We start from the raw sequence: 23,854 nt of genomic DNA on the forward strand, positions 1-23,854 counted from the left end.
CTCCACTTATCCGCTGGACAGGCTGCCCTGACCAGCTGGTGTACGTCTCTCAGGTGTAATTGGTGTCCTAACCAGATTGTGTCTAATTCTTCCCAGAATTTAGTGTTTGTGCTTCTAGGTTGTAATTTACCCAGGGAAGCCATTATTTGCTGTCTCTCACCTGGGGTGAAGGGTTGATAAGTTGCCTTTGGCTGCGCATCTGTTTCCCCTTGGGTTACTGGCGCTAAGTTGTGTTCTAGCGCTTCCCACTTCTCTGGAGGAGCGGTTGGTCCCTGTTGTGTGGACTCATAAGGAGGTAGAGGAACAGTTTCCTCTCTCCATTGCTTTTCTTCTAATACCTGGTTTTGTTTCTCCAGTTCCCTCACTCGGGATTCTAATTCTTTAATCTTTTCTTTATCTTCACTCCACTTCTTAGTAGAGGGACTACTTGCTCAATTAGACCAGCTAACTGATGTATTAACAATACTCCTATATTCTTTGTCTTGTTTCTCTTTTCTTTCTATCCACTTTCGCTGCTGCTCTAAGGTCTGAGAAGTATCCCAGCCATCCTTTTGCATCCTCTTTATTAATGCTTTCCTGTCTGTCATGTACACTTCAATGAGAGAACCTGCAGATCCCCTCTTTACTTCATTATCTGCCATTTTGCAGACTTCACTACCCCCGGTCACTATTGCCACCTTGGCAACGTGTTTTAGGCACCGTACGGCCACGATTACTTCCTAGTAAAGTGTGCTCTCTACCATAGGGACTTCACTACCCCCGGCCACTATTACTACTCTAGCACCGTGTTTCACTACCGTCTCGGTTTCAATTTATACTCACGGTTTCCACTATTGCCACCTCGGCAATGTGCTTCTCCACCGGAGTCCGGTTTAGGTCAGAGTTGATCAAGCTCCTTTTCCGCCCCACTTTACCAACATTGACAGTCCAGTACCCAACTTTACAAACTTTCATGCAATCAGATGGCAACTCTGCGTTTGTTCGCCACTGCAGAGTTTGATGTTGACCGATCTCTGCCACTTGTGCTTCACAATCCTAAGTGCCCTTGGTGTCTCTTTGCCCACTTCAGTTTCCTGACCTTCGGGTGGATGATTTCCCCTCTGAACAACCGGTATAAGGCAGGGTTTTGAGACAGGCACTACCTTGTCCTCTTGTCGGTCAGCACAAGCAACAGTTACTTATCACTATCAGCAGTTAGTACTTATCACTATACCGTTTACAACAATACTTATTACTACAAATACCCCTTAAGTTTAACCCCTTTCAAACGGTATTCTTGACCTTGTCCGACTCCCACAGATTCAGTGATCTCTACCCCGGCTTTCCGATCGTGGCCAACCGATCGGAGCTTACCAGATTACCAGTAATAGGATCCTAGCCGACTACGCCAATTGTTGTGGGAAAATTGCCACTTTGGAGTCAGACTGGAGGTTCAACAATACAGTTTTATTTAACAAAGCTTCGTGGAGAAAAGACACTGGCACTCTGCAGTACTTTAGGCAGCTCCCTTCTCTCAAAGATACAATAGGAGTGGCTCATTTTATACTTTTCAGACAATGGATAGTCCGGACATTAGCCATTTAACACATGGTTACAGTTGAGCAGGATCGATAGTTAACACATCGTTACAGCCAGACATATACAGACATTGGTTTTTAACATCGCATTGTTTCATAGATTGGATACATTTCCTCTTTCAGTGATTTATCAATGACTTAGTTTCGGTCTATACATACAGTAATTGGTTTTCCTGCATTTATGTATTCCCGTTCCCGTTTGTGGCTAACCTCTTTATCAGACCCTATTGACCCGGGTCTGTCCTTATCTTAAAAGTGCCTCAAGCCCTGGCTTCCTGCAGTATTTGTTCCCTGCATGTAAATAACTGTCTGTCCTGCATGTTTTAATTTCAAGTAGCTGTCTGCGCTAAAAGTCAGTGCCTGTTTCATGTCTCTCTCCCAGGTAATGTTTTATGTGCCAGGCAACCATTTTATGTGTCATGTACCCATCTTTATGTTTTTCCCCACTTCACTGCAATCCTGTCCTGAGGTATGCAGACTCTGGCTCTAATTGCCTCCTTAACTGCCTTGATTGAACAGGGAACCATTCTAACATTGGTAAACTACTTGTCCTGGGTCAAAATGGCTTCTAAGCGAAGCCTGAATTGGACTCACTGGCTGCCCACCTCTATGCAATGGACAGCTGACCCTGTTTCCAGCCTGTCCCTGGTAAAGTCCCCCGGGGAGCTGTCAGGCAGCTGTCGCATGTGGTTTCACAGTATTTTCCTGGCATCCACATCCCTGCCCCAGCCTCAAGCCTCCTCTCCATGGAGTTGGGAAAATCCACCCCCTAGGATCTAATGAGATTTGATTTGATTTGATTTGATTTATTATTGTCACATGTATTAACATACGGTGAAAAGTATTGTTTCTTGCGTGCTATACAGACAAAACATACCATTCATAGAAAAGGAAACGAGACATTGCAGAATCTAGTGTTAAAGTCATAGCTAGGGTGTAGAGAAAGATCAACTTAATGCAAAGTAAGTCCATTCAAAAGTCTGACAGCAGCAGAGAAGAAGCTGTTCTTGAGTCGGTTGGTACGTGACCTCAGACTTTTTATCTTTTTCCCGAAGGAAGAAGGTGGAAGAGAGAATGTTCGGGGTGCATGGGGTCCTTAATTATGATGGCTGCTTTTCCAAGGCAGCGGGAAGAGTAGACAGAGTCAATGGATGGGAGGCTGGTGTGGAATTTCAAGTAATTAATATTAACAAAGAAAATATTGAGGGGAACTGAATGGGATTGAGAGGTGACAAATCCCCTTCAGCCAATGGCCTACCTCTGAGAATTTTAGAAGAGGAAGTTGCAGAGACAGGGGATGGCTTTGATCTTCCCGAATTTCCTAGAATCTTAGAATCTTAGAATCCCTACAGTGCAGAAGGAAGCCATTCGGCCCATCGAGTCTGCACCGACCACAATCCCACCCAGATCCTATTTCCGTAACCCCACACATTTACCCTGCTAATCCCGGGACACTAAGGGTCAATTTAGCAAGGCCAATCAACCTAACCTGCACATCTTTGAACTGTGGGAGGAAACCGGAGCAGCTGGAGGAAACCCACGCAGACACGAGGAGAATGTGCAAATTCCACAAAGACGGTGAGCCGAGGCCGGAATTGAACACGGGTCCCTGGCGCTGTGAGGCAGCAGTGCTAACCACTGTGCCACCGTGCCACCCGATCAGATTGCAAAGTAGCGAATGTAACTCCTAATTGAAATTGGGATTAATTGAATTGGGATCTAATTAAAACTTACAGAATACCGAGAGGCCTAGATAGAATGGATGTGGAGAGGATGTTTCCACTAGTGGGAGAGACTAGAACTTGAGGGCACAACCTCAGAGTGAAGGGACGCTCCTTTAAAATTGAGATGTGGAGGAATTTCTTCAGCCAGAGGGTGGTGAATCTGTGGAACTTATTGCCACAGAGGGCTGTGGAGGCCAGATCATTGAGTATTTTTAAGACAGAGATAGATAGGTTCTTGATCAATAAGGGGATCAAGGGTTATGAGGAGAAGGCAGGAGAATGGGGATGAGAATCATATCAATCATGATTGAATGGCGGAGCAGACTCGATGGGCCAAATGGCCTAATTCTACTATATAAACCGTCAATTGTCATTAAAATCTTTTTGGCAGAGGCAAGTCTAAAGGACACAGTTTCAAAATACGGGTTTGCTATTTCGGACAGAGATGAGGAAAGATTGTATTTATCTCAGTGGTTGACGTGTCTGTGGAATTCTCTTTCCCCAGAGTGTGGTGGAGGCAGGGTCATTGAATATTTTCAAGGCAGAGCTAGATAGATTCTTGACCATCAAGCGAGTCAAAGTTTATCAGGGGTCGGCAGGAAAGTGGAGTTGATCTTAGCGAATGCCGGTGTAGGCTTGAGGGTGTAAAGATCCTTTTACTCCACACAGGCGGGTCTTGGATGCCACTGATAGCTGCGGGTGTCTCTCTTCTGCAGATGTTCAACCCACAACCCGGAAGTGCCACACTGGGACAGCTTCACGAGAGAGAGAGAGCGGGACCATTGTTTAATCCTGACCAGCAGACCACTTTGAGTGAGCAGTTTTGAAGTGCTCAGCCCCTTTACGGTTCTGTACCCTGGAATCATGCTCTGGCTTTTTAGTGACTCGGTGTTGTTAGTAAGCTGGTGTTGTGAGACTTCTTACTGTTTTTAGTGACTCACCAAGGTGGACAATGAGAGAAAGAGACTAGTCAAAGTTAATTTTAAAATAATTTATTCAAGAATAACTCCAACCAAACTTGGTCAATAAAACACAGACACTACAATATGGAAAGAAAATTCTAACGGCACAACGTAAATTCTTAGCATTATACGATTTACACAAAAACAAGAAGAATCCAAGACCCCTCCTCAGCCTTTACCTAATTGGGGGATTTCTGAAGGCTGAGAGATTATACTCACCACTCCTCGGATTGTTTTGAAAATAAAAGTCCTTGCTGCTGCTGAGAAAATAATCGATGTCTTGCCTTGCTGCTGGATCTTCCTTGTTCTTTCCTCGAAGTAGTTGTCTGCCTGGGCACCTGAATTCACTCCTTTCTGACGTCACACAACTCTCCTGCACTGTTCTTCACAGAGCTCCTTGCTGAGTTAACTGCTAAAAGGTCAACCACCTCTCCCCTTGTTTCCTCCCAGCCAGAGTTCCATATTTTTTAAAAGGCAGTTCCCTTAATCAAATTGGCTGACTCCTCCCATCAGTCAGTTTCAAAACAAAATTCTTTCTTAATTACCTGCTGCACCTGCAAACCAACACCTTGAGATTCCTACACAAGGACACCCAGATCTCTCTGCACAGCAGCATGCTGCAATTTTTTACCAATTAGATAACAGTCCATTTTGTTGTTATTCCTACCAAAATGGATGACCTCACATTTACCAACATTGTACTCCATCTGCCAGACCCTCGTCCACTCACTTAAACTATCTATATCCTTTTGCAGACTTTCAGCGTCCTCTGCACACTTTGCTCTGCTGCTCATCTTAGTGTGTATAGAGAATAATGCCTCCCATTAGTGGAGGCATTATTCTATATAGCTGGGGTAAAACTCGTTACCATTTCCATTGTCTCTCCTGTAATTGGTCAGGGCTATCGACAACCCTCTGCATAATCTTGTCAGATAGCTTTGAGTCACAGAGGTTTACAGCATGGAAACAGGCCCTTAGGCCCAATTTGTCCATGACGTCCTTTTTCTTTCAACCAATTAGAATGTCCTTATTGCCCGCATTTGGCCAATATCCCTCTCAACCCATCTTACCCAAGTGACTGTCTGAACGCTTTTTAAAAGACAAAATTGTACCCACCTCTACTACTACCTCTGGCAGCTTGTTCCAGACACTCACCATCCTCTGTGTGAAAAAATTGCCCTTCTCGATCATTTTATATCAGTCCCCTCTCACCTTAAACATATGCCCTCTAGTGTTTGACTCCCCAACTTTGGGAAAAGATGTTGACTATCTAACTGATCTGTGCCCCCCCATTATTTTATAGACAAAGAACAAAGAACAATACAGCACAGGAACAGGCCCTTCGGCCCTTCATACCCGTGCCGCTCCCTGGTCCAAACTAGACCATTCTTTTGTATCCCTCCATTCCCACTCCGTTCATATGGCTGTCCAGATAAGTCTTAAACGTTCCCAGTGTGTCCGCCTCCACCACCTTGCCTGGCAGCGCATTCCAGGCCCCCACCACCCTCTGTGTAAAATATGTCCTTCTGATATCTGTGTTAAACCTCCCCCCCTTCACCTTGAACCTATGACCCCTCGTGAATGTCACCACCGACCTGGGGAAAAGCCTCCCACCGTTCACCCTATCTATGCCTTTCATAATTTTATACACCTCTATTAAGTCTCCCCTCATCCTCCGTCTTTCCAGGGAGAACAACCCCAGTTTACCCAATCTCTCCTCATAACTAAGCCCCTCCATACCAGGCAACATCCTGGTAAACCTCCTCTGTACTCTCTCCAAAGCCTCCACGTCCTTCTGGTAGTGTGGCGACCAGAACTGGACGCAGTATTCCAAATGCGGCCGAACCAACGTTCTATACATCTGCAACATCAGACCCCAACTTTTATACTCTATGCCCCGTCCTATAAAGGCAAGCATGCCATATGCCGCCTTCACCACCTTCTCCACCTGTGACGTCACCTTCAAGGATCTGTGGACTTGCACACCCAGGTCCCTCTGCGTATCTGCACCCTTTATGGTTCCGCCATTTATCGTACAGCTCCTCCCTACATTATTTCTACCAAAATGCATCACTTCGCATTTATCAGGATTGAACTCCATCTGCCATTTCTTTGCCCAAATTTCCAGCCTATCTATATCCTTCTGTAGCTTCTGACAATGCTCCTCACTATCTGCAAGTCCTGCCAATTTTGTGTCGTCCGCAAACTTACTGATCACCCCAGTTACACCTTCTTCCAGATCGTTTATATAAATCACAAACAGCAGAGGTCCCAATACAGAGCCCTGCGGAACACCACTAGTCACAGGCCTCCAGCCGGAAAAAGACCCTTCCACTACCACCCTCTGTCTTCTGTGACCAAGCCAGTTCTCCACCCATCTCGCCACCTCCCCCTTTATCCCATGAGATCCAACCTTTTTCACCAGCCTACCATGAGGGACTTTGTCAAACGCTTTACTAAAGTCCATATAGACGACATCCATGGCCCTTCCCTCGTCAACCATTCTGGTCACTTCTTCAAAAAACTCCACCAGGTTAGTGAGGCATGACCTCCCTCTCACAAAACCACGCTGACTATCGTTAATGAGTTTATTCCTTTCTAAATGCGCATACATCCTATCTCTAAGAATCTTCTCCAACAACTTCCCCACCACGGACGTCAAGCTCACCGGTCTATAATTACCCGGGTTATCCTTCCTACCCTTCTTAAATAACGGGACCACATTAGCTATCCTCCAATCCTCTGGGACCTCACCTGCGTCCAGTGATGAGACAAAGATTTGCGTCAGAGGCCCAGCGATTTCATCTCTCGTCTCCCTGAGCAGCCTTGGATAGATTCCATCAGGCCCTGGGGATTTGTCAGTCTTTATATTCTCTAACAAACCTAACACTTCCTCCTTTATAATGGAGATTTTCTCCAACGGTTCAACACTCCCCTCCGAGACACTCCCAGTCAACACATCCCTCTCCTTTGTGAATACCGACGCAAAGTATTCATTTAGGATCTCCCCAACTTCTTTGGGCCTTATAAGTTCTCCCCTGAGTCTCCTTATAAGTTCTCCCCTAAGTCTCCTATGCTGTCAGTATATCCAGCCTCTCCTTATAACACAAAACAATCAAGTCCTAGTATCATTCCCGCTGGAAACAGTTCAGTGGGAACTTTACTCTATATCGAATCTGATGCTGTACCTCTCCTGGGCGTGTTTCATGGGGAGAGTGTAGTAGGCACGTTACTTTCTATGAAACACTGTGCTGTACTTGGTTTGATGGGGACAATATAGAGGGATCTTTACTCTGCATCGAATGCACACTGTTCCTGTCCTGGAAGTGCCCGATGGGGACAGTGCAAAGGGAGCTACTCTCTGCATCCAACCGTGTGCTGTACCTGTCCTGGGAGTGCTTGGTGGGGACAGTTTAGAGGGACCTTTGCTGTACCAGTCCTGGGGGTGTACGATGGGGACAGTGCAGAGTGAGCTCTACTCTGTATCTAACCCCATGTCGTAGCTGTCCTGGGAGTGTTTGAAGGGACAGTGAAAAGTGATCTTTACTCGGAATCTAATCCTATGCTGTATCTGTCCTGGGACTGTTCAGAGTCATAGAGGTTTACAGCATGGAAACAGGCCCTTCAACCCAACCTGTCCATGCCACCCCTCCCCCTTGAACCACTAAGCAAGTCCCAATTGCCCGCTCTCAATGCGCCCCAGCACCTTCAATATCCACTCCCTCAATGCGCCCCAGCACCTTCAATATCCACTCCCTCAATGTGTCCCAGTACATTCAATATCCACTCTCTCAACATATCTGACAACCCTCAATATCCATTCCCTCAATGTGTCCCAGTACATTCAAAGAACAAAGAAAATTACAGCACAGGAACAGGCCCTTCGGCCCTCCAAGCCTGCACCGACCATGCTGCCTGACTTAACTAAAACCCCCTATCCTTCCGGGGACCATATCCCTCTATTCCCATCCTATTCATGTACTTGTCAAGATGCCCCTGAAAAGTCACTACCATATCCGCTTCCACTACCTCCCCTGGCAACGAGTTCCAGGCACCCACTACTCTCTGTGTAAAAAATCTGCCTGGTACATCTCCTTTAAACCTTGCCCCTCGCACCTTAAACCTGTGCCCCCTAGTAATTGACTCTTCAACCCTGGGAAAAAGCTTCTGACTATCCACTCTGTCCATGCCTCTCATAATCTTGTCAACTTCCATCAGGTCCCCCCTCAACCTCCGTCGCTCCAGTGAGAACAAACCAAGTTTCTCCAACCTCTCTTCATAGTTCCCACCCACCTACCTGACGAAGGAACAGCCAGTTCCGAAAGGGAATGGTGTTTGCTGCAAATAAACCTGTTGGACTTCAACCTGGTGTTGTGAGACTTCTTACTACGTTATTTGACCAAGCCAGTTTTATATCCACCTTTCCAGCTCACCTCCGATCCCATGCACCTTCACCTTCTGCACCAGTCTGCCATGAGGGACCTTGTCAAAGGCCTTACTGAAGTCCATGTAGACAACATCTACTGTCCTACCCTCATCAATCATCTTTGTCACTTCCTCAAAAAACTCAATCAAGTTTGTGAGACACGACCTCCCCTTCACAAAACCATGTTGCCTCTCACTAATACGTCCACTTATTTCCAAGTGGGAATAAATCCTGTCTCGAAGAATCCTCTCCAATAATTTCCCTATCACTGAAGTCAGGCTGACCGGCCTGCAATTACCTGTATTATTCTTGCTACCCTTCTTAAACAAAGGAACAACATTGGCTATTCTCCAATCCTCTGGGACCTCCCCTGTAGCCAGTGAGGATACAAAGATTTTTCTCAAGGCCCCAGCAATATCCTCCCTTGCCTTTCTCAGTATTCTGGGATATATCCCATCAGGCCCTGGGGAGTTCTCTACTTCAGTGTTTCTCAAGAACCCCAATACCTCCTCCTTATTGATTGCAACATGATTCAAATTATCTACGCATCCTTTCCCAGACTCATCATCCACCATTCAATATCCACTCCCTCAATGTGTCCCAGTACCTTCAATATCCACTCCCTCAATGTGTCCCGGTACCATCAATATCCACTCTCACAATGTGCCCCAGTTCCCTCAATATCCACTCACTCAATGCGCCCTACTACCCTCAATATCCATTCTCTCAACGTCTCCCAGTGCCCTCAATATCCACTCTCTCAATGTGTCCCAGTACCTTCAATATCCACTGTCACAATGTGCCCAGTACCCTCAAGACCCACTCTCTCAATGTATCCCAGAACCTTCAACATCCACTCACTCAGTGTGCGCCAGGACCCTCAATATCCACTCCCTCAATGTGCTGCAGTACCCTCAATATCCACTCTCTCAATGTGCTCCAGTACCCTCAATATCCACTCTCTCAATGGGCTCCAGTACCTTCAATATCCACTCACTCGACGTGTCCCATTACCCTCAATTCACACTCTCTCAATGTGTCCCAGTACCCTCAATATCCATTCTCTCAATGTGTCCCAGCGGCCTCAATATCCACTCTCTCAATGTTTCCCATACCTCAAACATCCACTCTCTCAATGTGTCCCAGAACCCTCCATATCCACTCTCTCAATGTGTCCCAGTACCCTCAATATCCACTCTCTCAATGTATCCCAGAACCTTCAATATCCACTGTCTCAATGTGCTCCAGTCCCCTCAATATCCACTCTCTCAATGTGCCCCATTACCCTAAATATCCGTTCTCTCAATGTGTCCCAGTACCCTGAATATCCACTCATTCAATGTGTCTCAGTACCCTCCATATTCACTCTCTCAATGTGTCCCAGTACCCTCAATATCCACTCAGTCAATGTGCCCCAGTGCCCTCAATATCCACTCATTCAATGTGCCCCAGTACCCTCAATATCCACTCTCTCAATGTATCCCAGAACCTTCAATATCCACTGTCTCAATGTGCTCCAGTACCCTCAATATCCACTCTCTCAATGTGCCCCATTACCCTCAATATCCGTTCTCTCAATGTGTCCCAGTACCCTGAATATCCACTCATTCAATGTGTCTCAGTACCCTCCATATTCACTCTCTCAATGTGTCCCAGTACCCTCAATATCCACTCAGTCAATGTGCCCCAATGCCCTCAATATCCACTCACTCAATGTGTCCCAGTACCTTCAATGTCCACTCACTCAATGTGTCCCAGTACCTTCAATGTCCACTCACTCAATTTGTCCCAGTACCCTCAATATCCACTCTCTCAATGTGTCCCCGTACCTTCAATGTCCATGCTCTCAATGTGTCCCAGTACCCTCAATATCCACTCTCTCAATTTGTCCCAGTACCCTCAATATCCACTCTCTCAATGTGTCCCAGTACCCTCAATATCCACTCTCTCAATTTGTCCCAGTGCCCTCAATATCCACTCTCTCAATGTGTCCCAGTACCTTCAATGTCCATGCTCTCAATGTGTCCCAGTACCCTCAATATCCACTCTCTCAATTTGTCCCAGTACCCTCAATATCCACTCTCTCAATGTGTCCCAGTGCCCTCAATATCCACTCTCTGATTGTGTCCCTGTACCCTCAATATCCACTCTCTCAATGTATCCCAGTACCCTCAATATCCACTCTCTCAATGTGCCCCAGTACCCTCAATATCCACTCTCTCAATGTGCCCCAGTACCTTCAATGTCCACGCTCTCAATGTATCCCAGTACCCTCAATATCCACTCACTCAATGTGTCCCAGTACCCTCAATATCCACTCACTCAATGTATCGAAAAGACAGAGAGGTGGGTAGAGGGGGCGGGGTTGCCTTGTTAATTAGAAATGAAATTAAATCAATAGCACTAAACGACATAGGGTCAGACGATGTGGAGTCTGTGTGGGTAGAGTTGAGGAACCACAAAGGCAAAAAAACCATAATGGGAGTTATGTACAGGCCTCCTGACAGTGGTCAGGACCAGGGGCACAAAATGCACCACGAAATAGAAAGGGCATGTCAGAAAGGCAAGGTCACAGTGATCATGGGGGATTTCAATATGCAGGTGGACTGGGTAAATAATGTTGCCAGTGGACCCAAAGAAAGGGAATTCATTGAATGTTTACAGGATGGCTTTTTGGAACAGCTTGTGATGGAGCCCACGAGGGAACAGGCTATTCTGGACTTAGTGTTATGTAATGAGCCAGACGTGATAAAAGATCTTAAAGTAGGGAACGCTTAGGAAGCAGTGATCATAATATGGTAGAATTCAGTCTGCAATTTGAAAGAAGGAAGGCAGAATCAGATGTGAAGGTTCTACAGTTAAATAAAGGTAATTACAGGCGCATGAGGGAGGAACTGACAAAAATCGACTGGAAGCAGAGCCTAGTGGGAAAGACAGTAGAACAGCAATGGCAGGAGTTTCTGGGAGTAATTGAGGACACAGTGCAGAGGTTCATCCCAAACAAAAGAAAGGTTATCAGAGGGGGGATTAGGCAGCCATGGCTGACAAAGGAAGTCAGGGAATGCATCAAGGCAAAAGAGAGAGCCTATAATGTGGCAAAGAGTAGTGGGAAGTCAGAAGATTGGGAAGGCTATAAAGACAAACAGAGGATAACAAAGAGAGAAATAAGGAAGGAGAGGATCAAATATGAAGGTAGGCTAGCTAGTAACATTAGGAATGATAGTAAAAGTTTCTTTAAATACATTAAAAACAAACGGGAGGCAAAAGTAGACATTGGGCCGCTCCAAAATGACGCTGGTAATCTAGTGATGGGAGACAAGGAAATAGCTGAGGAACTTAATAAGTACTTTGCGTCAGTCTTCACAGTAGAAGACATGAGTAATATCCCAACAATTCAGGAAAGTCAGGGGGCAGAGTTGAATATGGTTGCCATCACAAAGGAGAAAGTGCTAGAGAAACTAAAAGGTCTGAAAATTGATAAATCTCCGGGCCCAGATGGGCTACATCCTAGAGTTCTAAAGGAGATAGCTGAAGAAATAGTGGAGGCGTTAGTTATGATCTTTCAAAAGTCACTAGAGTCAGGGAAAGTCCCAGAGGATTGGAAAATCGCTGTTGTAACCCCACTGTTCAAGAAGGGAACAAGAAAAAAGATGGAAAATTATAGGCCAATTAGCCTAACCTCAGTTGTTGGCAAAATTCTAGAATCCATCGTTAAGGATGAGATTTCTAAATTCTTGGAAGTGCAGGGTCGGATTAGGACAAGTCAGCATGGATTTAGTAAGGGGAGGTCGTGCCTGACAAACCTGTTAGAGTTCTTTGAAGAGATAACAAATAGGTTAGACCAAGGAGAGCCAATGGATGTTATCTATCTTGACTTCCAAAAGGCCTTTGACAAGGTGCCTCACGGGAGACTGCTGAGTAAAATAAGGGCCCATGGTATTCGAGGCAAGGTACTAACATGGATTGACGATTGGCTGTCAGACAGAAGGCAGAGAGTTGGGATAAAAGGTTCTTTCTCAGAATGGCAACCGGTGACAAGTGGTGTCCCGCAGGGTTCAGTGTTGGGGCCACAGCTGTTCTCTTTATATATTAACGATCTAGATGACGGGACTGGGAGCATTCTGGCCAAGTTTGCCGATGATACAAAGATAGGTGGAGGGGCAGGTAGTATTGAGGAGGTGGGGAGGCTGCAGAAAGATTTAGACAGTTTAGGAGAGTGGTCCAAGAAGTGGCTGATGAAATTCAACGTGGGCAAGTGCGAGGTCGTACACTTTGGAAAAAAGAATAGAGGCATGGACTATTTTCTAAACGGTGACAAAATTCATAATGCTAAAGTGCAAAGGGACTTGGGAGTCCTAGTCCAGGATTCTCTAAAGGTAAACTTGCAGGTTGAGTCCGTAATTAAGAAAGCAAATGTAATGTTGTCATTTATCTCAAGAGGCTTGGAACACAAAAGCAGGGATGTACTTCTGAGGCTTTATAAAGCACTGGTTAGGCCCCATTTGGAGTACTGTGAGCAATTTTGGGCCCCACACCTCAGGAAGGACATACTGGCACTGGAGCGGGTCCAGCGGAGATTCACACGGATGATCCCAGGAATGGTAGGCCTGACATACGATGAACGTCTGAGGATCGTGGGATTATATTCATTGGAGTTTAGGAGGTTGAGGGGAGATCTGATAGAAACTTACAAGATAATGAACGGCTTAGATAGGATGGACGTAGGGAAGTTGTTTCCATTAACAGGGGAGACTAGGACGCGGGGGCACAGCCTTAGAATAAAAGGGAGTCACTTTAGAACAGAGATGAGGAGAAATTTCTTCAGCCAGAGAGTGGTGGGTCTGTGGAATTCATTGCCACAGAGGGCTGTGGAGGCCGAGACGTTGAGCGTCTTCAAGACAGAAATTGATAAATTCTTGATTTCTCGAGGAATTAAGGGCTATGGGGAGAGAGAGGGTAAATGGAGTTGAAATCAACCATGATTGAATGGTGGAGTGGACTCGATGGGCCGAATGGCCTTACTTCTGCTCCTATGTCTTATGGTCTTATGGTCCCAGTACCCTCAATATCCACTCACTCAATGTGTCCCAGTACCCTCAATATCCACTCTCTCAACGTGTCCCAGTACCCTCAATATCCACTCACTCAGCGCGTCCCAGTACCCTCAATTTTCACTCACTCAGCGTGTCCCAGTACCCTCAATATCCACTCACTCAATGCGTCCCAGTACCCTCAATTTTCACTCACTCAGCGTGTCCCAGTACCCTCAATTTCCACTCAGTCAATGTGCCCCAGTGCCCTCAATATCCACTCACTCAATGAGTCCCAGTACCCTCAATATCCACTCACTCAGCGCGTCCCAGTACCCTCAATATCCACTCTCTCAATGTGCTCCAGTACCTTCAATATCCACTGACTCAATAATCCCCAGTACCCTCAATATCCACTCTTTCAATGTGTCCCAGTACCCTCAATATCCGTTCTCTCAATGTGTCCCAGTACCCTCAATATCCACTCTCTCAATGTGTCCCAGTGCCCTCAATATCCACTCTCTCAATGTGTCCCAGTGCCCTCCATATCCACTCTTTCAATGTGTCCCAGAACCCTCAATATCCACTCTCTCAACGTGCCCCAGTACCCTCAATATACACTCCCTCAAAGTGCCCCAGTACCCTCAATATCGACTCTCTCACTGTGCCCAGTACCCTCAATATCCACTCACTCCATGTGCCCCAGTACCCTCAATATCCACTAAATGTGCCCCAGTACCCTCAATATCCACTCACACAATGTGTCCCAGTGTCCTCAATATCCACCTTCTCACTGTGCCCCAGTACGTTCAATGTCCACTCCCCCAATGCGTCCCAGTACACTCAATATCCACTCACTCAATGTGTCCCACTACCCTCAATATCCACTCACTCAACGTGTCCCAGTACCCTCAATATCCACTCTCTCAATGTGCCCCAGTACCCTCAATACCCACTCTCTCAATGTGTCCCAGTCCCCTCAATATCCACTCTCTCAATGTCCTCCAGTACCCTCAATATACACCCTCTCAGTGTGTGCCAGTACCAACAATATCCACTCCCTCAATGTGTCCCAGTACCCTCAATATCCACTCTCTCAATGTGCCCCAGTACCAACAATATCCACTCCCTCAATGTGCTCCACTACCTTCAATATCCACCCTCTCAGTGTGTGCCAGTACCAACAATATCCACTCCCTCAATGTGTCCCAGTACCCTCAATATCCACTCTCTCAATGTGCCCCAATACCTTCAATATCCACTCTCTCAATGTGCTCCAGTTCCTTCAGTATCCACTTACTCAGTGTTCCCCAGTATCCTCAATATCCACTCACTCAATGTGCCCCAGTACCAAGAATATCTACTCCCTCAATCTGCCCCAGTACCCTCAGTATCCACTCACTCAACGTGTCCCAGTACCCGCAATATCCACTCTTTCAATGTGCTCCAGTCCCTTCAATATCCACTCACTCAGTTTTCCCCAGTACCCTCAATATCCACTCACTCAACGTGTCCCAGTACCCTCAATATCCACTCACTCAACGTTTCCCAGTACCCTCAATATCCACTCTCTCAATGTGTCCCAGTACCTTCAATACCCACTCACTCAATGTGCACCAGTACCCTCAATATCCACTCACTCCATATGCCCCAGTCCGCTCAATATCCACTCTCTCAATGTGTCCCAGTGCCCTCAACATCCACTCTCTCAATGTGTCCCAGTACCCTCAATATCCACTCTCTCAATGTGCCCCAGTATCCTCAATATCCACTCTCTCAATGTGTCCCAGTGCCCTCAACATCCACTCTCTCAATGTGTCCCAGTGCCCTCAACATTCACTCTCTCAATGTGCCCCAGTATCCTCAATATCCACTCCCTCAATGTGCCCCAGTACCCTCAATATCCACTCACTCCATGTGCCCCAATAACCTCAATATCCACTCACTCCATGTGCCCCAGTAACCTCAATATCCACTCTCTCAATATGTCCCAGTACCCTCAATATCCACTCTCTCAATGTGTCCCAGTACTCTCAATATCCACTCTCTCAATGTGTCCCAGTACCCTCAATATCCACTCTCTCAATGTGTCCCAGTACCTTCAATATCCACTCCCTCAATGTGCTCCAGTACCCTCAATATCCACTCTCTCAATGTGTCCCAGTACCCTCAATATCCACTCTCTCAATGTGTCCCAGTACCCTCAATATCCACTCTCTCAATGTGTCCCAGTATCCTCAATATCCACTCTCTCAATGTGTCCCAGTACCCTCAATATCCACTCTCTCAATGTGTCCCAGTACCCTCAATATCCACTCTCTCAATGTGTCCCAGTACCATCAATATCCACTCTCTCAATGTGTCCCAGTACCCTCAATATCCACTCTCTCAATGTGTCCCAGTACCCTCAATATCCACTCTCTCAATGTGTCCCAGTACCTTCAATATCCACTCTCTCAATGTGTCCCAATACCTTCAATATCCACTCTCTCAATGTGTCCCAGTACCTTTAATATCCACTCTCTCAATGTGTCCCAGAACCTTCAATATCCACTCCCTCAATGTGTCCCAGTAACTTAATATCCACTCTCTCAATGTGTCCCACTACCTTCAATATCCACTCCCCCAGTGTGTCCCAGTAACTTAATATCCACTCTCTCAATGTGTCCCACTACCTTCAATCTCCACTCTCTCAATGTGTCCAAGTACAATCCAAAATACATTACAATTTTGAATTACAAACCAGAATACAACACAGTCTCTCAATTACAAATTGTAAATCGACAATTGATTGTAACACAAGTTCAACAATGAACATGTCATCTTTAGTACAACACAAACTAGCATAGCACAATAACAACAGCAAATATGCCGCCCTTTATGCAGTAGAAAACAACTCCCATCCCAAATGAGAATTGTTTCCAAATGTAAAGCAAAACACATTATAATTTCACAGTGATAAATATACAAGAACAACAAACTAACATAAACACAACAAAGAACAATACAGCACAGGAACAGGCCCTTCGGCCCTCCAAGCCCGTGCCACTCCCTGGTCCAAACTAGACCATTCTTTTTGCCTGGCAGCGCATTCCAGGCCCCCACCACCCTCTGTGTAAAATATGTCCTTCTGATATCTGTGTTAAACCTCCCCCCCTTCACCTTGAACTTATGATCCCTCGTGAACGTCACCACCGACCTGGGGAACAGCTTCCCACCGTTCACCCTATCTATGCCTTTCATAATTTTATACACCTCTATTAAGTCTCCCCTCATCCTCCGTCTTTCCAGGGAGAACAACCCCAGTTTACCCAATCTCTCCTCATAACTAACATAACTAACATGTTCGGCGCAACTTGTGGGCCGAAGGGCCTGTTTGTGCTGTAGCTTTTCTATGTTCTATGTTGTATCAGGTTTAATATAATGTCCGTGTATCCTATGGAGTTCATCCAAATGATGGATTTGCTACATCTTACAAGGGGCCGAATGGCCTACTTTTGCTCCTGATTTGTATTTTTGGATAATCCATCTGGTTCACCAATATCCTTCTGGGAAGGAAATTGCCATCATTGTACAGCCTGGCCTGCATGTCACTCCAGCAATGTGGTTGACTCTTAATCCCCTCAAGGGCAATTAGGGATGGTCAACACTTCAACTTAACAAAGCTGGAGTGGTTGAATGTCCTCCTGCTGTGCGATGTGGCTGCATGATTCTACAATGTGGGTTTTTATTTGAGTGCGCAGGAGTGTAATGTTAATGCAGGAGTATCTGGGCAGTGCCTATTACACAATGAATGTCTGGGAACTACCAGATAATGAGAGGCTGGGCGCTACTCATTGTCCAATCACTGAGCTCAGTGTGCTACAGTATCTACATTGTAGGGGGAGAGGACTTGAGAAAGGAAGTGGTTTTATTTCTGAACCTGTGGTTAGATGTTGGTGACTCTGCACTTCTGTTTGTGTTGGCAGTGTTCAGCTTGCAGATTGTGTGCTGCTGGACGCACTTTCCTTTTGTTCTAGAAGCTTCCGTCAATGTGCTAGCTGAGGGCTGTGATCCCATCCCCTGACGGTGAGGCTGATACTCCGTACTGACAGGTAGGCAGCGCCGTGGAGTGTGCTGGGGGTCTGCCGCTCAGAGACCAATGAACAGCTGTCAGCAAGGGCCAGAGGCAAGTGTCTGGGCTCTGGTCAGGCCATTGGAGACAGAGCATTCTCCAGAGGCACCGCCAGGAAACATCTGGAATTAATTATTCCAAAATGCAACTCAGCCAATTCGATGCAAATCCCATCTGGCTCGGAGTGTGTCAGTAACAGATGTGCGTTCCCTCCCTGTCAGCCACTTGTTCTCTTTAAGGTTGCAGACTGGAAATGTAGCAGTGAGCTCTGAAAGGGTTAATGGTTTTGCGTGAGCACAGTTGTTTCCCAGTAATTACTGCAACCCAGCGAGCTCCGCCTCTGATAGCACCCCATGCTTTCATCTCGCTGGGAGTTGTACAATTCTAACACATCAAAGTCTTTATGATTTCCTGCATTCATTGTTTCATCTATGACACAACTTCGAAAGCTGAACAGAGTGGAACTTATTAATGGTACTTGATCTGTCAATGGTGAGCAATGTGTTCTGTCCTTACTGTACTTTCTACCCTCACTCTGCATGCGTGTGTCTGTGTCTCTGTGCATGTGTGTGTGGGTGTGCGCACGTGCGTTTTCTGCCCTCGCTCCATGTCTGTGCGTGTCCTGGTGCACTTTATATCATATTCCTCGTGGCTCATATCTGACAATGCTCCTGTTTTATTTATGTTGCCTCCAGGGACACTATTCATTCTAAATGAATGATTATCAGCAGCGAGGTAGAGATTAACTTACAACCAGGAAACACAGGAAAATGAAAAGTCTTTAGTTTTTTCCTGATCGGTGTGGAGCTGTGTTAATCTGCAGTGGCAGACGGTTTAGAGGGATTTAACCTTGGAAGAGTTCTGATCCTTTATATTTGTCGCCGGAATGTTTAATACTCAGTAAATCTCCCCATGTGGATTATTACAGGAGCCTCAACTGCAACAACTTGCATTTACATAGCGTTTTTAACTGAAATGCAACACGCTTCACAAGAGGGTGAGCAAACAGAATTTGACACGGTATCACAGGAGGACAGTTGGTCAGAGTAGAGAGCTAGAAGTTTCTGTTTGGTCAGGGTATTGAGAGTTACTAACCAAGGTGGGTAGATGTATTTGAGATTGAGGTCAGCCATGATCAAACTGAGCGGTGAAGCAGCCTGAAGGATGTGAGAGTGCCTCAGGATTAGGGAGGGAATCGCAGAGCGGCGGACCTGGATGGATGAAGACACACCTGCCAGTGCTGGAGTGAAGGGAGCAGGAATGCACACGAGGTCAGAATTGGAGGAGTGCAGCAATCTCGGGGAGATGTTGTAGGTTGGAAGCGATTAAAGAGATAGGGATGGGCCCTGGCTGTGGGGGAATTTGGAAGCAAGGAGGAGAATTTTAAACTTGAGGAGTTGCTTGATGGGGAGCCAGTGTAGGTCAGCGAGCACAGATATGGGAACGGTACAGCGGTTAGCACTGCTGCCTCATAGTGCCAGGGACCCGTGTTCGATTCTGGCCTCGGGTGAATATGGGAATTTGCACATTCTCCCCGTGTCTGCGTGAATTTCCTCCCACACTCCAAAGCTGCGTGGGTTAGGTGGATTGGCCATGATAAATGTCTGGGGTTACGGGGATAGGGCATGGAAGAGGGTATGGGTTAGATCCTCTTTCAGAGAGTCAGTGCAGACTCAATGGGCTGGATGGCCTCTTTCTGCACTGTAGGGAGTCTATGGTTCTGTGATTCTATTGGGACAGTGTGTTTACCCCTGTGGCTATCTTTGTGTGTGGTTACCAGCGAGGGGACGGGGGGCAGGGGGGAATTCTATGGAGGGACAGGCTGTCTGAACTGAGGATGCCTCGTGGACAGGGAGCAGTTGGGAGTGAACGTATGTTTGGAATTAATTGCAGCTCTCTCAGGGCAGCTGGTTTCATACCGGATAGTCTAGTTTGAGCTGTTCTGTCCGTTATCTGCCACGGGATATCTTCATGTCTGCTATTAACACAACCTTTAGGTACAGGATCTGGAAGACAATAAATCACAACAATGTTTTGAAACCAAGTCTTTATACAAAGCCCTGAGGCACAGCTGTGATCGACATCTGCACCCACTTTATGTTGCAGACTCAGTCAGGCCAGTGATGGCTCCAGCAATGGGAAGCTGGAAGAACGATCGGGTCAGTCTGTAGAAGCTTCCAGAAGCAGAGCGGTGAATTGAGTGGCGAGCACACAGACATTGCAGAGTTGCCGTTTGGACTGAACGCTGGTAAGAGATCTCTGTTTCTCGCCAAGGATAGCATTTTCCCGTCAAACATTCCAATGTCCTGTGGGCTCCCAATTGCTGCAATGTGTCAGACAAACCATTGTCCTCCATGTATGAACAGACCCAATCTTGCTGCCTCTGTGCCAGTTTCCACCCTAGCCAAGGCCCCTACACTATCACATAATGTGGCGGTCCCACCCTTCACATCTGGACATAGCTGGAGAGCTCGAGCCCAGATGGGGAGCCTTTACTTCTGGTCTCTCCAGCTGCATGGCCCACAGTGACACACTCCCTCCCACTGCAGCACAGACTGCATTGTCTCCACCTGAAACATTTACGGCGTCTGTTAGACTTCCAAACCAATAACCATCTAGAAGGACAGGGACAGCAGACGCATGGAAATACCACCCACCACCTGGAGGTTCCCCTCCAAGTCAATCACCATCCTGACTTGGAAATATATCACCATTCCTTCACAGTCGCTAGATCAAAATCCCAGAACTCTGTCCCTCACAGCGTTGCGGATGTACCTACATCCCAGGGACTGCAGCAGACTCAAGAAGCCAGCTCATCACCTTCTCAAGGGGCAATTATGGATAGGTAATAAATGCTGTCCTAGCCAGCGATGCCCACATCCCTACTTCATCACTCTATCAGCATATCCCTCTGTTTCTCTCTCGCGTTCTCATCTATCATCCTCTTAAATATATTTATTGTAATGGCCTCCCTCATTCCCTGTGGGAGTAGAAACACAGAAACTAGAAGCAGGAGTAGGCCATTCGGCCCTTCAAGCCTGCTGCACCATTCATTTTGATCATGGCTGACCATTGAATTCAATATCCTGATGCCCCCTTCCCCCCCCATATCCTTTGATCCTTTTAGCCCTTATAGAAATATTCCACATTTTAACCACTCACTGGGCAAAGATATTCTGACTGAATTTCCTGGTGAGTTATTAGTCTTATGATCATCCATAGTTTTGGGCAATCCCATAATCCCACATCGATCCTGTCAAACTCTTTTAGCATCCAATCACATCTCTTTGCTTTTTGTGTTCAATGCTTCAGTGCTAGGGATATCAGAGGGACAACATTGATGTTAGTGCGCCTATCCTGCAGGATCTTGCAGAGGCAGCACTGGTAGTACTTCTCCAGGGTTTTGAGGTGCTTGTTCTACATAGTCCAGGTCTCTGATCCATGTAGGAGGTTGGTATCACTACTGCTCTATAGACCATGAGCTTGGTGCTGAGGCCCTGGTCTTCAAACACTCTCTTACTGAAGGCGGTGCCGATGTCTGCCTGTGTTGACGATAGGCTCCCAAGATAAGGAAAGTGGTGTGCATTGTCCAAGGCCTTGTCATGGATTTTGATAACCTGGTAATGGGGGGGAGGGGGGGGGGGGACGGTGGGGGACGACACAGTGCTTCATGGGAGGGGGGCAGGATGGGAGAAGACCTTTGTCTTACAGATGTTTAATGTAAGGCCCATGCTCTCATACACCTCGGTGAAGCTGTTGATGATGGCTTGGGCCTTAGCTTCCAAGTGTGTGCAGATGCAAGTATCGTCTGCGTACTGTATCAATCATAGAATCCCTACAGTGCAGCAGGAGGCCATTCGGCCCATCAAGCCTCAGTGACAACAATCCTACCCAGGCCCTATCCCCATAACTCCACAAATTTACCCTGCTAGTTCCCCAGACACTAAGGGGCAATTAGCATGGCCAATCAATCTAAGCCACACATAATGAATTTAATGTCAGAGGATGGGACAACCATGGATCTGGCCCGCAGGTGACAGAAGTTAAACAGATTCCTGTTTGTTCTGTAGTTTAGCTCCACTCCAGCGAGCAGCTCGCTGATGGTGAGATGGAGCACTGCAACAAGGGAGGTTGAGAAGAGCGCTGGTGCGATGACTCAGTCTTGCTTGACCCCAGTCCATATGTGAATTGTGTCTGTGGTGGGTCCGTCGGTCAGGATCTCAGCTTGCTTGGCATCATGGAGCAGGCGGAGGATGGTGGTCACAAACGTTTGGGGTAAAACGATCAGAGGAGGTCACTTCATAATCCCTCATGGATTATTTGATTGCCTTCACTCGATTGGATGAGTATAAAATCAACAACACTCAAACTCAACCTAGGAGAATAAAACAGCTCACTATAGAACACCTTGTTCAACATTCACTCCCTCCACCACTGACACACAATAGCAGAATGTGCACCATCTACAAGCAGTGGTATTGTCTCTAATAACCCACAGAGCCAGCCAAATGTTCTGGGGACCCGTGTTCGAATCCCAAAATGGCAGATGATGAAACTTGAAATATAAAAATCTGGAATTGAAAGTCTACTGATGATCATGAAACCATTGTCGATTGTCATGAAAATCCATCTGGTTCACTAATGTCCTTTAGGGGAGGAAATCTGCCGTCCTTACCCAGTCTGGCCTACATGTGATTCCAGAGCCACAGCAACGTGGTTGACTCTTAAAATGCCTTCTGGAATGGCTGAGCGAGACACTCAGTTCAAGGGCAATTAGGATTGGACAATAAATGCCGACCCATCAGCAACACCCATGCCCCATGTCAGAATTTTTAAAAAATGCACTGTGGCAAGTCACCAAGGCTCCTCAGGCAGTTCCTTCCAAACCCATGACCACTACCATCTAGAAGGACAAGAGCACCTGGGAACACCGCCACCTGGAGGTTCCCCTCCAAGTCACTCACTATCCTGACTTGGAAATATATCGCTGTTCCTTTACTGTCGCTGGGTCAAAATCCTGGAACTCTTTCCCTGACAGCACTGTGGGTGTACCTACACTGCATGGACTGCAGCAGTTCAAGAAGGCAGCTCACCGCCACCTTCTCAGGGGTAATTAGGGATGGGCAATAAATGCTGGGCTTAGCCACTGACACCCACATCCTGTGAGTGAATTTTATAAAAGCTGAACGGAATATTTTAAGGGTGTGGGACTTCCTTTATTTGGAGAATTAACAGAGGTTGTTTGATATGAAGCAGCAAGCAAAACACGGAGATTTAATCGAGCTGTTCAAAGTGCTGAGGGATTTCGATAGATAGACTGAAATTGTTTCCACTGGGAGAAGGGTTAGTAACCAAGGATTTAAAGTCATTTACAAAAGAGCCAAAGAGATAGGGGAGTTGGTATTTGTTCAGATGGTTGCTGTGATCTGGAATGTGCCATCTGAAAGGGCGATTCGGTCAGGACGACCCAAAGGCAATTGAATCAATCACTGAAAAAGAAAGAGCAGTGAGAGCTGGCAATGGCATAATGGGCCAAATGGCCTCCTCCTGTGCTGTACCATTTTACAGGGTATGGTCCAGAGATCTTGTGAATCATAGAATCATAGAAACCCTACAGCACAGAAAGAGGTCATTCGGCCCATCGAGTCTGCACCAACCACAATCCCACCCAGGCCCTACCCCCATAACCCTACATATTTACCCACTAATCCCTCTAACCTACGCATCCCGGGACACTAAGGGGCAATTTTAGCATGGCCAATCAACCTAACCCGCACATCTTTGGACTGTGGGAGGAAACCGGAGCACCCGGAGGAAACCCACGCAGACACGAGGAGAATGTGCAAACTCCACACAGACAGTTCTACTTAAGTTTCCAGAGGCCTCAGGAAGTAAACTGAAATGATGTGCTCACTCACACTCTGAGCAGCCTGAACTGTACCCCTGCCTCAGCAAATCTAACGCTCTGCATTTCAAACTGCGCTCCCAGGCTCCTCTGCTGTCTGCAGAGACCCTGGCCCA

At 46.6% G+C, this 23,854-nt stretch overlaps 1 protein-coding gene across 7 annotated transcripts in view; it reads left to right on the forward strand.

Annotated features, from left to right (window-relative positions):
- Positions 1-23,854, forward strand: part of tor4aa (torsin family 4, member Aa) — a 56,484-nt gene that overhangs the window by 26,514 nt on the left and 6,116 nt on the right. For 4 of the 7 annotated variants that reach the window (XR_013496327.1, XR_013496328.1, XM_078204685.1 and 1 more), the window contains exons 1-2: positions 17,659-17,813; positions 19,940-20,081. The gene's annotated coding sequence lies outside the window, so the exon portion shown is untranslated. Of the gene's footprint in view, positions 1-17,658; positions 17,814-17,911; positions 18,326-19,939; positions 20,082-23,854 lie in introns of those variants that run through there. The other 3 variants (XM_078204687.1, XM_078204686.1, XM_078204688.1) reach the window with 3 other exon arrangements.

The sequence above is a fragment of the Mustelus asterias genome, unplaced genomic scaffold, assembly GCF_964213995.1.
Source record: "Mustelus asterias unplaced genomic scaffold, sMusAst1.hap1.1 HAP1_SCAFFOLD_427, whole genome shotgun sequence".
Lineage (NCBI taxonomy): Eukaryota > Metazoa > Chordata > Chondrichthyes > Carcharhiniformes > Triakidae > Mustelus > Mustelus asterias.